This window comes from Channa argus, chromosome 14 (genome assembly GCF_033026475.1).
Source record: "Channa argus isolate prfri chromosome 14, Channa argus male v1.0, whole genome shotgun sequence".
Classification (NCBI taxonomy): Eukaryota; Metazoa; Chordata; class Actinopteri; order Anabantiformes; family Channidae; genus Channa; species Channa argus.
The window spans coordinates 4,648,245-4,661,545 of NC_090210.1; the positions used below are offsets into that span (position 1 = coordinate 4,648,245).

At 37.8% G+C, this 13,301-nt stretch overlaps 1 protein-coding gene across 7 annotated transcripts in view; it reads left to right on the forward strand.

The window, feature by feature from the left end:
* tnr (tenascin R (restrictin, janusin)) overlaps nucleotides 1-13,301 on the forward strand; it is a 172,454-nt gene that overhangs the window by 17,670 nt on the left and 141,483 nt on the right. For 2 of the 7 annotated variants that reach the window (XM_067475090.1, XM_067475091.1), the window contains exon 1: nucleotides 8,283-8,360. The exons of the other annotated variants lie outside the window; for them this stretch is intronic. The gene's annotated coding sequence lies outside the window, so the exon portion shown is untranslated. Of the gene's footprint in view, nucleotides 1-8,282; nucleotides 8,361-13,301 lie in introns of those variants that run through there. 7 annotated transcript variants of the gene reach the window in all.

The following is a 13,301-nucleotide window of genomic DNA, read 5'->3' on the forward strand; positions in this document are numbered from 1 at the left end:
TTTAACTGGAATGCGGGCATCTTACTGGGTCAGCCATGCTTGAAATTGGGTGAAATCACACATTAACAGAACATGGGAAATTCTGCATTTAACTTTTGTTAACTGTAGTGCTTGTCCTATTGTCTGACATGCATTACTATAATTCTAAGTCCTATTGTAGTGGGTTTAGATCATACATATTTTGCACTGGCATTGTAAGCTTTGATATATAAGCAGAGGGAGTTTCAGTTTCTTCCTCTTTAACTGTTGACCATATGTAAATGTCACAGGTCCCAGATTTAAACAGTTTAACAACAAAAAGGTGCAATCATGGAGGTTTGAAACATTCTGGGACGTAGAAGCCATGGGTTTATAGAGACTGGAAATCTTGGACGCAAGAGTATGTGAGTGAGTGTGCACATGATCCCTATGTGTTTTCCAGATCACACAAAGCTCTCTCCTGCACATCACATCAGTATTGATTTTGACTTGCTCTTTAGGGACACTTTAAGAGCGTTTGATATGCTACGACAGATGCAACAGTTAAGAGAGATGCAACAGAGTTAAGTGGAGCACTTAAAAAGAGATCTTGCACTCCATTGTTAGTCCTCCACTGTTTGTAATTACATTTTAAACATTAATTTCACATTTGAATAAGTGGTCAGAAAGGAGTCTTGAGATGGATCATAAGTTGTTGTAAAAAGCAATAAAGAGTAGCAGAATACATTCTTTAATTTGTCGTGCATTTCTATTTGCATAATAGTTTAGCAATTAAAAGCAGTAGTGTAAATGTACTATTTCACCGTTTGTTTTTTCTGTTCCTGTAAATATAGTTGAAGTTACAATAAGCCGGCCCTGGATACATTCTTATAGTCTACATTTTTTAAAACTCATTTGTGTCAATTCCCAATCTCCTCTGTCCAAAGCTTTTATTCCCATATCTAGAGCCTCTAGAGAAATGATGTCGGGAAGTCCATCTGTCCCATTCTTCTGAGCACAACATATCTGGACCACCTTGAGGAAATGTCTCTTGGATTTAAGGACGAACTAATTAGCATTAAAGTCTGGATATACATACAGTACATGCAAACTGGAATTTCACCTGTTGGCAGAGGCTTACAGTCATGAAGTCACACGTCTGGTCTTGATTACTTACATTACATGTGTAAATGACAGCTTTGTACAAAAATACAAAATGAAGTATTATTAGGGAATGAACAATCCGGTGGGAGTTAAGGTATTAAAAACAGTGGAAGAGATACATATAAACTGCAAAAAGTGAAATTCTGTTTCGTTTTAATCAAACCCTGCTCAATCGCAAACCTGAAACATGCTACTGGTGACTGTAGACAGTAATTCCCTTGTTACTTTGTGCCATTTGGCTGTTAGCTACAACTGGTGTTACTCACAGAGACAGCATCTGTCCTCATTCCTTCTCTCACACCCTCCTTTTATCATCAAATCTTTAACTCCTTGCCTCCTCTCTCTCCACTTCTCTGGAGCTTTCTCTCACAGTGAGTGTCACAGTTAGCTCTGTGCCCAGACAGCCAGGCGGCCTCATCCAACTACCATCCAAGAACTCAAGATGCCCCGGAGAACTTAAGTTATTTGGTACTTCTTTAGCTGAGACCAATTGCTTAATTCACTGCTTGTGTATTTATATTTTGTGTCTTTGTCCAATAAATGTTACTCTCTTGTACCACAATGGAGACCTGGGGTGGGAGGAATAAGGTTCACACAGTTCACCCCTCTCTGCCTAAATGTTTTCTGGTTGCCATGCTTTATTCACTTTTTCCCTTTGTCTGTGTCTTTCTCTCTCAGACACTCACACTCTCTCTTCTGCCAGCGACTTATCCACAATTGCCCGCTGCCACACATAATTCCAAAACAGACAAGAACTCCTTGTTCACTGTTCCATATCAGTCAATTACTGTGTCTACAATTGTACGTGTGTGTGTGTTTGCGGGTATTAGTGATTCTGTCTGAATGTGTGTAAGTGTGCCAAAATGAGGGACAGTACAGTGAATCGGTGGGTGGGTGGGTGTCAGCTGTGTCACTGTGTGTTAACTAACAAATCATCAGTGTCCTAATTTTTGTGTTGCTTAGAGGCTTGTTTCCAGTCTATAGACAGATCTGACAGTGATCAATAAGCTACTGTGTCTCTCTCTGTGTGTGTGTGTGTGTGTGTGTGTGTGTGTGTGTGTGTGTGTGTGTACACATGCACCTCCTTGTTTTTGCATCCATGCATACGTTTTCTTTCTGTGTGCTTGTGTGTGTGTGTGTGTGTTTGTGGATCATTAAGCTCCTCTTGGGAAGGCACTGTTCTGTTTTCATTTGGCAGACATCAGGGAGTGGGACAGTCACGTCGTTGAAATAACTGAGTCTTCACACTGATAGATAATCAAATTGTACTGCAGAGCCAGATAGCTAGCATGACATTACATGGCAGCCTTGTGAAGTGGGTTGACAGGTGTCTGAGCTGTTTCACTGAGAGCCTACAAAGCATGGTACATCAGTTATTAGTACCCCTTTTTTTTATAAGGGTTTTTTTGGATCCCTATATCCCCCCTTCTGGTCTACTCTGATGTTTACTTTGGAGCCGAACCCAAAGTGAAAATTGGTGAAAATATAGTCCTTGAGGTCCTTAAGAACCAAGTTGTCCCTCCATGAGTCCTATTTCTGTGCATATGTTAGCTCAGAACTATGAATTTTTAAAAAGCTGTTGATTATTTTCTTGATTGAGTGTTTGATTTATAAAAAGTCATAAAATAATGAAAAAAAACTTTGTCTTCAAACATTTTTTCTAAAAGATTGTTAGTTTATCATCACATAAGGCAAATGAAAGCACTAAATCTTCACACCGAAGAAGCTACATTTATGGGAGGTTTGTTATTCAAAGCTGATCTTTCCTTCATAAAACAAAAAATTCCATGGAAGGTAAAGCGTTACCTTTAAATTACTTCATACTTCTCAGATTTAGATTTTACATAAAATGCATGACCCATATACGTTTAAAATTGCAATGCTAATATAATAACACATTTGTGGCTCATTACCCCTAAAAATGGTTTGGAGCAACTGACTTCATTGTCTAGAAAAAAATATTTCTTTTTTTATTTCTTCTCTACAACATCAATAATCATCTGTCATTGTCTGTGGGGAACTCAAGTGCCAGGTTGGACAACACTGGACTACTATAACTTGTAAAGAAATTCAAAGTAGGTTTTAACAGTATTTTGCTAAAAGTACTACAAAATACTGTTAAAACCTACTTTGAATTTCTTTACAAGTCAAAATAAGAGTTGACTGTAGGTCAACTCTTATTTTGACGGAAAAGGATTTCAACTTGAAATGGAAGGTTTCACATTCTTGTATTAGTAATTTTACTTTTTATTTATGGGATATACGCATCTAAACTTGTATAAATACAACCCCAATTCCAAAAAAGTTGGCAGGATGTGTAAAACGTAAATAAAACAGAATGCAATGATTTGCAAAACTCATCAAACCATATTTTTTTTTTTACAATACAACATAAACAACATATGAAGATGTTGAAACTGAGACATTTTATGGAAAATATGAACTCATTTTAATATGAGTTTAGGAGATTATTCCTATTCTAAACTCCACCAACGGGTTTTCTTGCTTCCCAGATATTTACAGAACGTTGTTAAAAGAAGAGAAGATGCTACACAATGGTAAACATTGCCCTCTTCCAACTTTTATGAGTTGTGTTGCTGCCATTAATTAAAAAAAGGAGCCAATATTTTGACTGTGGGGTTGTATTTCTGTAAATATAAATGTAAATATATATACATATATATTTTTTAGGTCCTTTCGGCTTCTCCTGTAAGTTCAGGGTCATTGGGTTGATTTGGCACAGCTTTTACACCTTCCTGACACAACCCTCCCCAATTTCTACCGGGTTTCGACCAGCACTACACAGCTGGGGATGGGAATGGGCTGATAGGGGTTCAATGTCTTGCCCAGAGACACGTCGACATATAGCCGGGAAAATCAGTTATAATCCGATATAATATTAAATTGATAAGCAGCTACATGTTACATTTGAGAAAATATAACTAGAGAATGTCGGGCTTGCTATAGTAGGATTTATTGGTAATTAGAAATATCAGTTTTATGTGGATTAACTATTTCTGTGAATCTAGTTTTACTGCATCCATACTATTTTGTAGAGATGGTCTGTAACACCAAAGAAAAGAACACAAATCTTAAAAGGCACCACTGTCCTGTTTTTCATTATTAAAATAAATACATTATTAGACACTGCAACATCCTATGAGCATGAACAATTGTCTTATTATTCAGCAAACATAATTTTCAAATAAAAATGTATTAAATATTGATAAAATAAAAACAAAGCCCAGTCCTGGTACAGAGAGTAATGTTTGTGTACAAAGGAAATGATTTCTTTATGATTGAGAAAAACTAACTACACTAACACAATCTTAAAAATATTCCCTCTTTATATTCCTCGATTGCTAAAACTGTGGAATTGCAGATAAAATCCGATTCAGAAATGTCTTAATCACTGGGTTTTGGCCTGGTGGCCCTTTCCCAGGTAGAAGCACATGAGCAGGTGGCTCCCTGACAGCCACTGGCATTCTCTCCAACAAAGATCAACTCCGCAGTATACCACTGGGACTGAGTTAGCCAAGGCCAGAACACCAGTTTCTTGTTGGAAAAAAGTCAGATTGTCACTACTGACATATGTCGAACTATTACTAGATTGATAGCACACGTTTTGTGCGTTGCACTAGATGGAGCTTTGTTCTCATGTCCTGATCGTAGATTGGTTTGCTCTGCTCTTATTGTGGCGATCAGCTCTAACTTGTTTTAGTTTTAGCCATTTGCATTTTTCATAAAAAAAAAAAAAGTTCATCTAATCATTTTTTCCAGACACTGGAACTGCTGTGACTACTCATCAGTTTGGACAAGACACAGCTAATTAGAAAACTGAATATCCTCTATCTTATTAATTGAAAAAAATTCAATTGCACAAGCATTTAGCAAGGGAAACAGTACATCCAATTCTTGCCTTACTTTCTTAAATTAAAGGACTATTGTCTAAAATGCAAAAGCTCATTATGTGGTTGCATTCATTTCATAATTATGCCCGTATCCACTAATCCGATAATTCGGTTCCAGTTAAGCAAATTCCTGACTGTTGTTTTCAATACTCTTGGCTTAGTTGATATTTGCTGCATTTTTGCTTTATGGGCATAAATTAATAACATTATGACAATGCTCATTCTTATTTAAAGTGACTGTGGGGAGGAAAAGAAATTTCTAACACCAAGTAGTTATTCTGCAAAATGTTTATTATGCACATCCCATACTACAGAAATATTACTTTGTCAGTTATGTTAAAATATTTTTGTCATTCTCTTTTATGTTAGATCCTATACATTTAACAGAAACACTAAAACAATTTAAATATGCTCTTTTCTTTGTGTCTGTGTGTTTGTGTGGATGCTTTTGCATGCGCATGCTTTAGACATATTGTAGAAGACACAACAAGACATGGAGCAAGAAAAATTGATAGAATGAGAAAAATGTATAACCAGGAAAAACTGTTAAGGGATGAACAGGTACACAGTGAGACAGATCTCCAAATGTCAGGACCTGTGCACAGAGGAGAGCGAGGCAGAGAGAGAGACTACCTGACCCTGGTTGGTCCCCTATTGATAGCGTTGCCATGGGAACAGGTGTCAGAGCCCAGATGAAGGGCGCTGGAGGTTGAAAATTTTGTGTGTGTCTATGTGTGAGAGAGAGCGTGAATAACTGGATCGTCTACCAGTCTGGTCATTTGTCATAACTAGTCTGAACACCTGAGTACACACAAGCCAGTTCCAAATTGGAGACAGATTAGATGAGATTTCTTCATTTTTCCCATTGTGATTTTGAGCAAGGCATTACTGTAGAGTTAAAGTTTCTTTTGTTGTATTATTTGCACAAATTTAACAACTGACCACTTGGTGTGAATAAACTCAGCCAGTGCTCAAATGGTCACAGGGACACAGGGTGTGATTCATCCCAAAATGTGCCATATTAATAAAAAAGTTGTGAATATTACATATTACAAATAATAAGTAGTGATGGGAGAAAAGGATATCAAGGTTTTTAGGTTGGAGAAAGGCACAAAAGGATTTTATATTTAAATATTTTTTTATTTCTTGTGATATTTTTGCTTATCATGCACAAAAGCATTTCAATTGTTTTGTGTATTTCTGATCACACGGGGTGCCAACCTACAGGCCATATCCCACTGTAAAAGGTTTTTAAAATTTGCAGCTATTATGAATGGACAGCTTAGAAAAATGCAAGCTACGCTGGTTATGTTTTATTGTGCCTATTAATGAAGCAGCTAACATTTCAGCAGCCGCACTCATAATGTGCGGCTGCTGAATGCATATAGGGCAGACGCTGATATACATACTCAAAGCACTCAGTTCAGCATTGAACACAGCATTTGTGACTTCTATCAATGTTACTGAAAGAGAATTGAAGAAGATACAGTACAGGCATGTCTGTGGTGGTAATAGAACCTTTTAAAGTAAATTTGTAAATGTTTTTTTAAAGACACCAAATGTAAAATTCTGGTATATATATATACTGATCATGCATGTCAATTCCCCCTCTTTATCTCTGAGACATTTAAAATATTTTTCTAATTTTTCTAATACTTGGCTTGTCCCATGTACCATGGAACTAACTAAAAAGTATCTAAACTCAACTCCATGGGAAGAGGATTAAAAAAAACACACATGAATTTAAATAAGGCTCTGTTGCAACTGTTGCGGCCAAATCATGCAATAAATCAGACACTGCCAAATCATCTTAGCTAGTCCAACTGGCCCTCTCCAAAAGCTCAGCTCTGTGACACACAGTGTGCCCAGATCTCTCTCGCACTATTCCTGTCTTTTCTCAGACCAGGAATGGGAGCTAGCCTAGCTCTCCACCACCTATGGTGCACTTACTGCAGCACTGAGGGGGAGACGATCTGGGCTGCCCAGTGGTCATGAAGCAGAGCACAAGAGGAGGGTTACACAGAGAAGCTGAAGTCCAGTGAGAAACAGGAGAATGGAATACAGTTCAATTGCCAAGATCGCAGTAAGGAATCGGCTGGAGGATGACGCACAAAGTCAATACAAGCTACACAAAAAACCTCTTGTATGTGTCCCACATTTTGAAGTCACTTTGAATAAAAGTGTCTGCTAAAAGGCTAAATGTAACAAGAGCTAAATAACATCTTAACCAGAGAAACTGAGACTAAACCAGGATCAGCTAACAGTTTACAAGAGAAGACTTCTCCCTCCAGTGAATTCAGATTACTCAGAGTGGTTACAGAGTGAATGGTCTTAACATAATGTACCCTCTTTGCTTTACATTAGTGTTGATCATTTCCCACAGACTTGCAAGAAACTCAGAGCAGCTATTTAACATTCTAAGTGAAAATGCTGCAAATTAAGCACTACAAAATAGGCAAAACTGCCTATCACTATCAGCAAAATGGGAAACTTTGCATATTTTCTACACTGACCTTTGCCACACACAATACATTTGACGTGAAGGTCGTAGCCTGAGTCTATAAAAAAATTGTTGAAAGAGGTTAAATTTTCCAGAAAGTTTATTAAATATACAAGTACCCAACCATTTACACAATTTCCCTGTGGGATCGATAAAGTTTTGTTTAGGTTATTGGCACCTTTTAATTACCATCTTGCACAATTTCTTTTAAGATTCTAATATTAGGCGACTATTAGCATGGCAGGCAGCATTGAAACAGAATGTTTTCTAACCCTATTAAATGACTGTTATTAGATATTAGTTCAAACTTTGCCCATAGTGTTGCTTCAGTAGGATAAAATTGCACTAGTTGGTAAGTCGGAGTGTGCATGTAATGTAAGATACGAGTCTGAAAAAGTTTAAAGAATTGATGAAAGGACAAACTTAAGAAAATTATCGTTACAATATAAAAACAACAGACATTTAGAGAAAAAGTTTAATTAAATATAGGTTATAAGTTGAGTGTTTCTGTTTTGTTTCCCAACCGGTTTTATAATAGTGTTCAGCCAACAATCCACATGTATTTATGACAGACATTTCATTGCCACATTGTTAGAGGAAACATCGTAAAGTACAGCTGGATGCAGTCATAGAAGTGAGCAATGCTTATTATCTGGAAGCTGTCCCTTTATGACCTTTAGGGAGAGGCTGTCGGCCCCCAGTGAAAAATGGCGATTTTTAAAACCGTATTCTCCTGTTCAACAGGTAAATCATTCCACCTGAGCAGCTCTCTTTTATCGGTCTGCCCCAGGGGGTCGTTCGATGTGAGGAAGGGAGGCCAAAAAAGCGTATGTGCATGTTTAAGTTTTACTATGGGAGTGTCTATGAGGTTGCAGCCATGAATGATTGTCAAGAAGAGATTGTGTTTAGTTTCATTACCTTTTTAACAAAGGAAAAGAAAAACAAGTCTTTGAGCTTTGTGGCACCGAGTTCTGTTGGGGTTTGTGGCAGGTGATTTGCTTTTTTGGGTTTGACTTTGGAAAGGCAGTATGAATCTCTCTTATGTTGAAGCAACATTTAACAAGAAGCTCTATTTTAATGGCTGCAAAGTCTATTAAACTGGTGGTGCCACCTGGCTATTTTTGTCAGCCTCTGTACTCCTGATATGAGAAATGAGCTGGATATTCTCTATCTATCCAAGTTTTATGAGCCCCGCTTTCTAAAATCCATTCAATCCATCCAAATCCACCCAAAATGCAGAGATAACTTATGCTGTAAAAAGACATTTACATTTAAATCATAATAGAAAACATTCATGATTATTTAGTACTGTACTCTATGAATTTATGAATAATACAAAGAGAAATTGGTAATACATTCATATCTCTGTGGAGGAGTATATATCACAGTGCCGTATGGTGCCAATGCAGATGAGGCAGTGTGAGGGGGCAGAAAATGAGCTCATTCATTGGGCCTCAGTCCTCATTTTGCAAAGCTACAATTCCTCTCTTTTGGTGCCCGCCAACCCCTTCTGTGCTGCCAGGCAGCTGAATGTTTTGCGGAGTCATGGGCAGCATGGCAGGGCTACGTGGAAAGGAGAAGCCAAATTGATCAGCCTTTTCAACTGCAGCCAAAAGCTGCCACCATAATACAGTTAGGCCTTGATCATGATGTTGTGATACACAAAGCACACAACAGAGAGACAGAGGCAAGTGTATAGATGGGCAAACAAACCCCGCTAACACATTTCGCCTCCTCCTCCTTCAATTTATATCTCTTCATTTTGCTGTCACTGTCTCCACCTTTTTCTCTGTTTATCTGTGTTCCCACTGTTTTGCTCCACTGTATTTCTACTCTTTTTGTCAGCGTCTCTCTTAGGGTTATCTTGGAAGCAGTAACAGGTGCAGAGTTTCTTCCTCTCTTCTTGGATGACCACTCAGACCACTCAAACTATCTCTAGTTTAAGCGCACGTGCACACACACACACACACACACACACACACACACACACACACACACACACACACACACACACACACACACACACACACACACACCTCTCCCAGGAGCACATTCCTCCCCTGACAGGTCAAACAGTCTGCCCCATGTGTTTGGTCCAGATGGGTCTGCTCCATTACTCTGGCTGGCTGGAGTGGACAGCACACAGTTACACACACATGGGTGCATGGGAATAGACACACAAAATAATGGATAGGCACATTAGCAGAACTTGAATCATAAACTTGTAAGAAACTTTAATGGGAGTGGTGCTTTAATTAATGTGAATACCTGAAAAAGCAAATGCAGGTGGTTTGGGGTTTGAAACTCATGAGGGCTCCACAAATACTAAATAAAAGATGCATTGCACTTACTAAACTAATAAACTCAGTTGCACAGTCAAGCCTCATTTTGACTGAGAAATATAAACTACTTTACTCTTTGAGACTTCAACTCACTGAGCCAGTGAATTGTAAAAAGCCTAATTGCAGCAAGAGCCTTGACAGTTTGCCAATATACAAAGTTTTTATTGTAAACAGTCCACCATATTAGAAAACTTTTGGCCCTCGGGACAGGAGAATTTTGTTATTGTTGTGTTTTGTTTCATTAAGGGATTTTCTCTCCAGAAAGTCTTCCTTGTCACCGTGGACGTATGGCAAACTACACTGCAAAAGGAAAGACTGTTTATAGTTGTTTTGTTAAGTTACAGTATATTAAAATTATACAGTTACAGTATATTAAAAAAACACCCAAAACTACTGACAAAAATAGTGAAAATTTGAGATGTCCTCCAATACAAAGTATTGGTATCTGGTCCAATTTGGGATTATTTCAGGATCAGTATGGGTTTATATAAAGACTAACCAGTTCTGACCTATATTTAGATTTATTTTTCTGTATTTGAGTGGATTATGGCTCTGAGCACTTCTAAAATCAGGACTGACCTAAACTCAGTAGGTCTGTAGAATCCCTCCAAAGTACACTGATGGCTTAATAAAACTACTTTCTCAATGTGAATTCCACACACAGCAGCCAATGAGAAATACACTGACGAAACGAAGAGAGCAACTTTCAGATTTTTCAGAATATTGTTTGTGGCTCTCAGGAAGACACTATTGAGTTGCAAGAAATGCGTGGAACTTCTGTCACTTCTGGCACATGCAGAGGCGGCTCCATGGTCCTAAAAATGGGGGGGTGCAATTTATTTGAGCCGCTGATTACTGTGATTGGTCATATCTATACCTTCATTTTAAATGTAATTTGACAAAAGAGTTAGTCACAGAATTTTCCCAGGTTTTCTTGGACAACAACATATTTAAATTGTTATAGCCTTTTTGCAAGTTTAAAAAGCAGATGCAGAGAATGTTGGAATAACTAAGATGAGACTAATCAGCTTGCCAACTTCACTGTACAGGCAGCTAACCAGCCCAAGGTCTCTTTAATGACTTTTTGCAAGCAAATGGGAGTAAGTTCCTTATAGACTGATAGAGCTGAAATTATTTGTCAGTTAACCTAATTTTGGTAAATGCATCAGTCAACTCATATTAGGTCTCTGTAGAATTCAGATGTTCTGAACTATGTGTTGTGTTCGTTGCTAGGTCATTAGTTTTGGTTTTTGGATGACAGGTCTTTGGGAGCTGGGGTACAGCTACATCTAATAATTTCCTTAGTGTACTTTATAGTATGCGTTTCAATGGAAAAAGTAAAACCCTCTGAAATCCTTATCTGAAGCATGTCTGCTAAAAAAGCTTGTTCTTTGGTGGGAAATTCCGTAGTACTGTCTACAATTAAACTTAATTACTTATCTTTAGTGATGTCACAAGACAGATTACAGGACATTTCAAATGACACTGTTTTGAGGACTTTATTCTGTATGTGGTGGCAGCAAAAGTTTTCCCGTCTTTGTAGCCAGGATTTCAACACTGGGCAGTCTTTACTTCCAGTGTCAGTAATTTAATGAACAGGCTCCCATCATCTGTGCTGTGCTTGAATAGAAGGCCCTGTTCAGCTAGACACTGGATGGCTTCAAGAATTTTTGTAAACGCAGTTCTTACAGTACATTTCCTTGGTCTTTTTGTTTTGCTGGCAGAATTTTTGCTGTCACAGATGTGTGTTTTGTGCAGTGATATCATTGTAATATGCTTCCCTATTGTATGAGGATGCCGCGTGACACCTAAACTTTTCTGGGCCGTGATTCCACTTTGTAAACCCTTTGGTGACAGAAGCATCACTGCTACATTCTGAAAATGTCATCCTGTTAGGATTTTGTACCATTCTGCATATGTGACGAAATGCCTTTCCATCTGTCTCTTTCAAACCATGAGGGATTGAATACTCTCCTTTTTCATTTGGAACTGCCAGGTCTGTAGGTCTACGTGGCTGCAGAGTTACATGGTCATCTCTGTCATCTGTGCTCCATCCCTGTCCATGTTTCCTTTCTCTACGAAACTAAATAGAAATTAACAGGGATATGTCAATGCAATCTCTACTTTTCTTAATAGATGCATAAAAAATGTATATTGATGAGATGTGAAGGTCAGTTTGTGGTGTTATCACAAACATAAAACCCGCTGCTTACTTAACTTTAATCTAACTCATGTGACTTTACTTACCTTGTGCTGTTTAGATCTGTCTTCTGACTTATGTCTCTTTGGAGCTGCTGCCCTGCTCTGCCTGACTGTCTTGTGTCTGCTGGTATCATACAAAACGTTACTCTTCTTAAAATACATAATGGACACAAATGGTAAATGTAGGTGTTACAGCATGTCTATTGTCACTATATTTCAATTTCAAACCATTTTCTATATTTTTGTTGTTTTCAAAACATATGATACACAAACTAAGGTCAATGAGCTCCTTTTGTGGTCAAAAATTATTAAAAGCACTGTAATGTAACTCTAACAAACTGTTTGGTACACAGTCTAAGCATAAGCATAAGTCTTTGCATAGACATTTAATTGTTAAATGTTTCTTACTCATAAAACTGAACATAGAATTGTTTGACCTAAAATATAAACAAGAGGTATTTAAACAGAGATGTGCTGAGAGGAAAACATTAAGAGCAACAGCTGATTAATACTTGAATTAACTTTTTTGACACGAGACTGAGCCCACATTTTTTGCAGTGAAGAAACATGTCACTTAGTCCAACATCACTAATGAGCTTTCAGTTTTTAAATTTCAGTGGCTATCGGTGTTGATGTGGATTTTCCTAATTTATATTTTTTTATGTGTTTATATTTCTTTAAGATAGTGGCTGAAAATGTGTCTATGGGAAACAGTGTAATTAGCTGCCTTTGTTAATATAAAAGCTATACACAGGAGGGATGTTGATGTGGCTGGTTAACAGCCGTTTGGCAGTTGTAGTAATGAAGAGGAGTAACGCTGCGCTGAACGTGGTGATTCTGATGTGACTGGTGAAGGTCTCTTTATCTTCTTAATTATTTCGGATTTGCTCACAGCGTAATGTGCAACGTACTGGGCACGAGACATGTGTCATGGGTGTTAAACTTCTAGATGGTTTATAGATTTTTATTTAAACACCATAATTTAGAATTCAGGTCAAGAAGATCAGAAGTTGACTAGTAATGACAAATTCAACATTTCACATTCTTTCTAGACGTGGTGGCTCACTGGCCTAGCACTTGGATAAGTGGCGGGTCAAATGCCATCTTCTCCTGCTGTGCTGCCACCCTGGCATAGATGTGAGAGTTTCTTTATCAAATTTATTTTGTGGAGTTAGTCAGCAGATGACATTCTGCTTAACTACACAGCACAATAATTCAACTTCA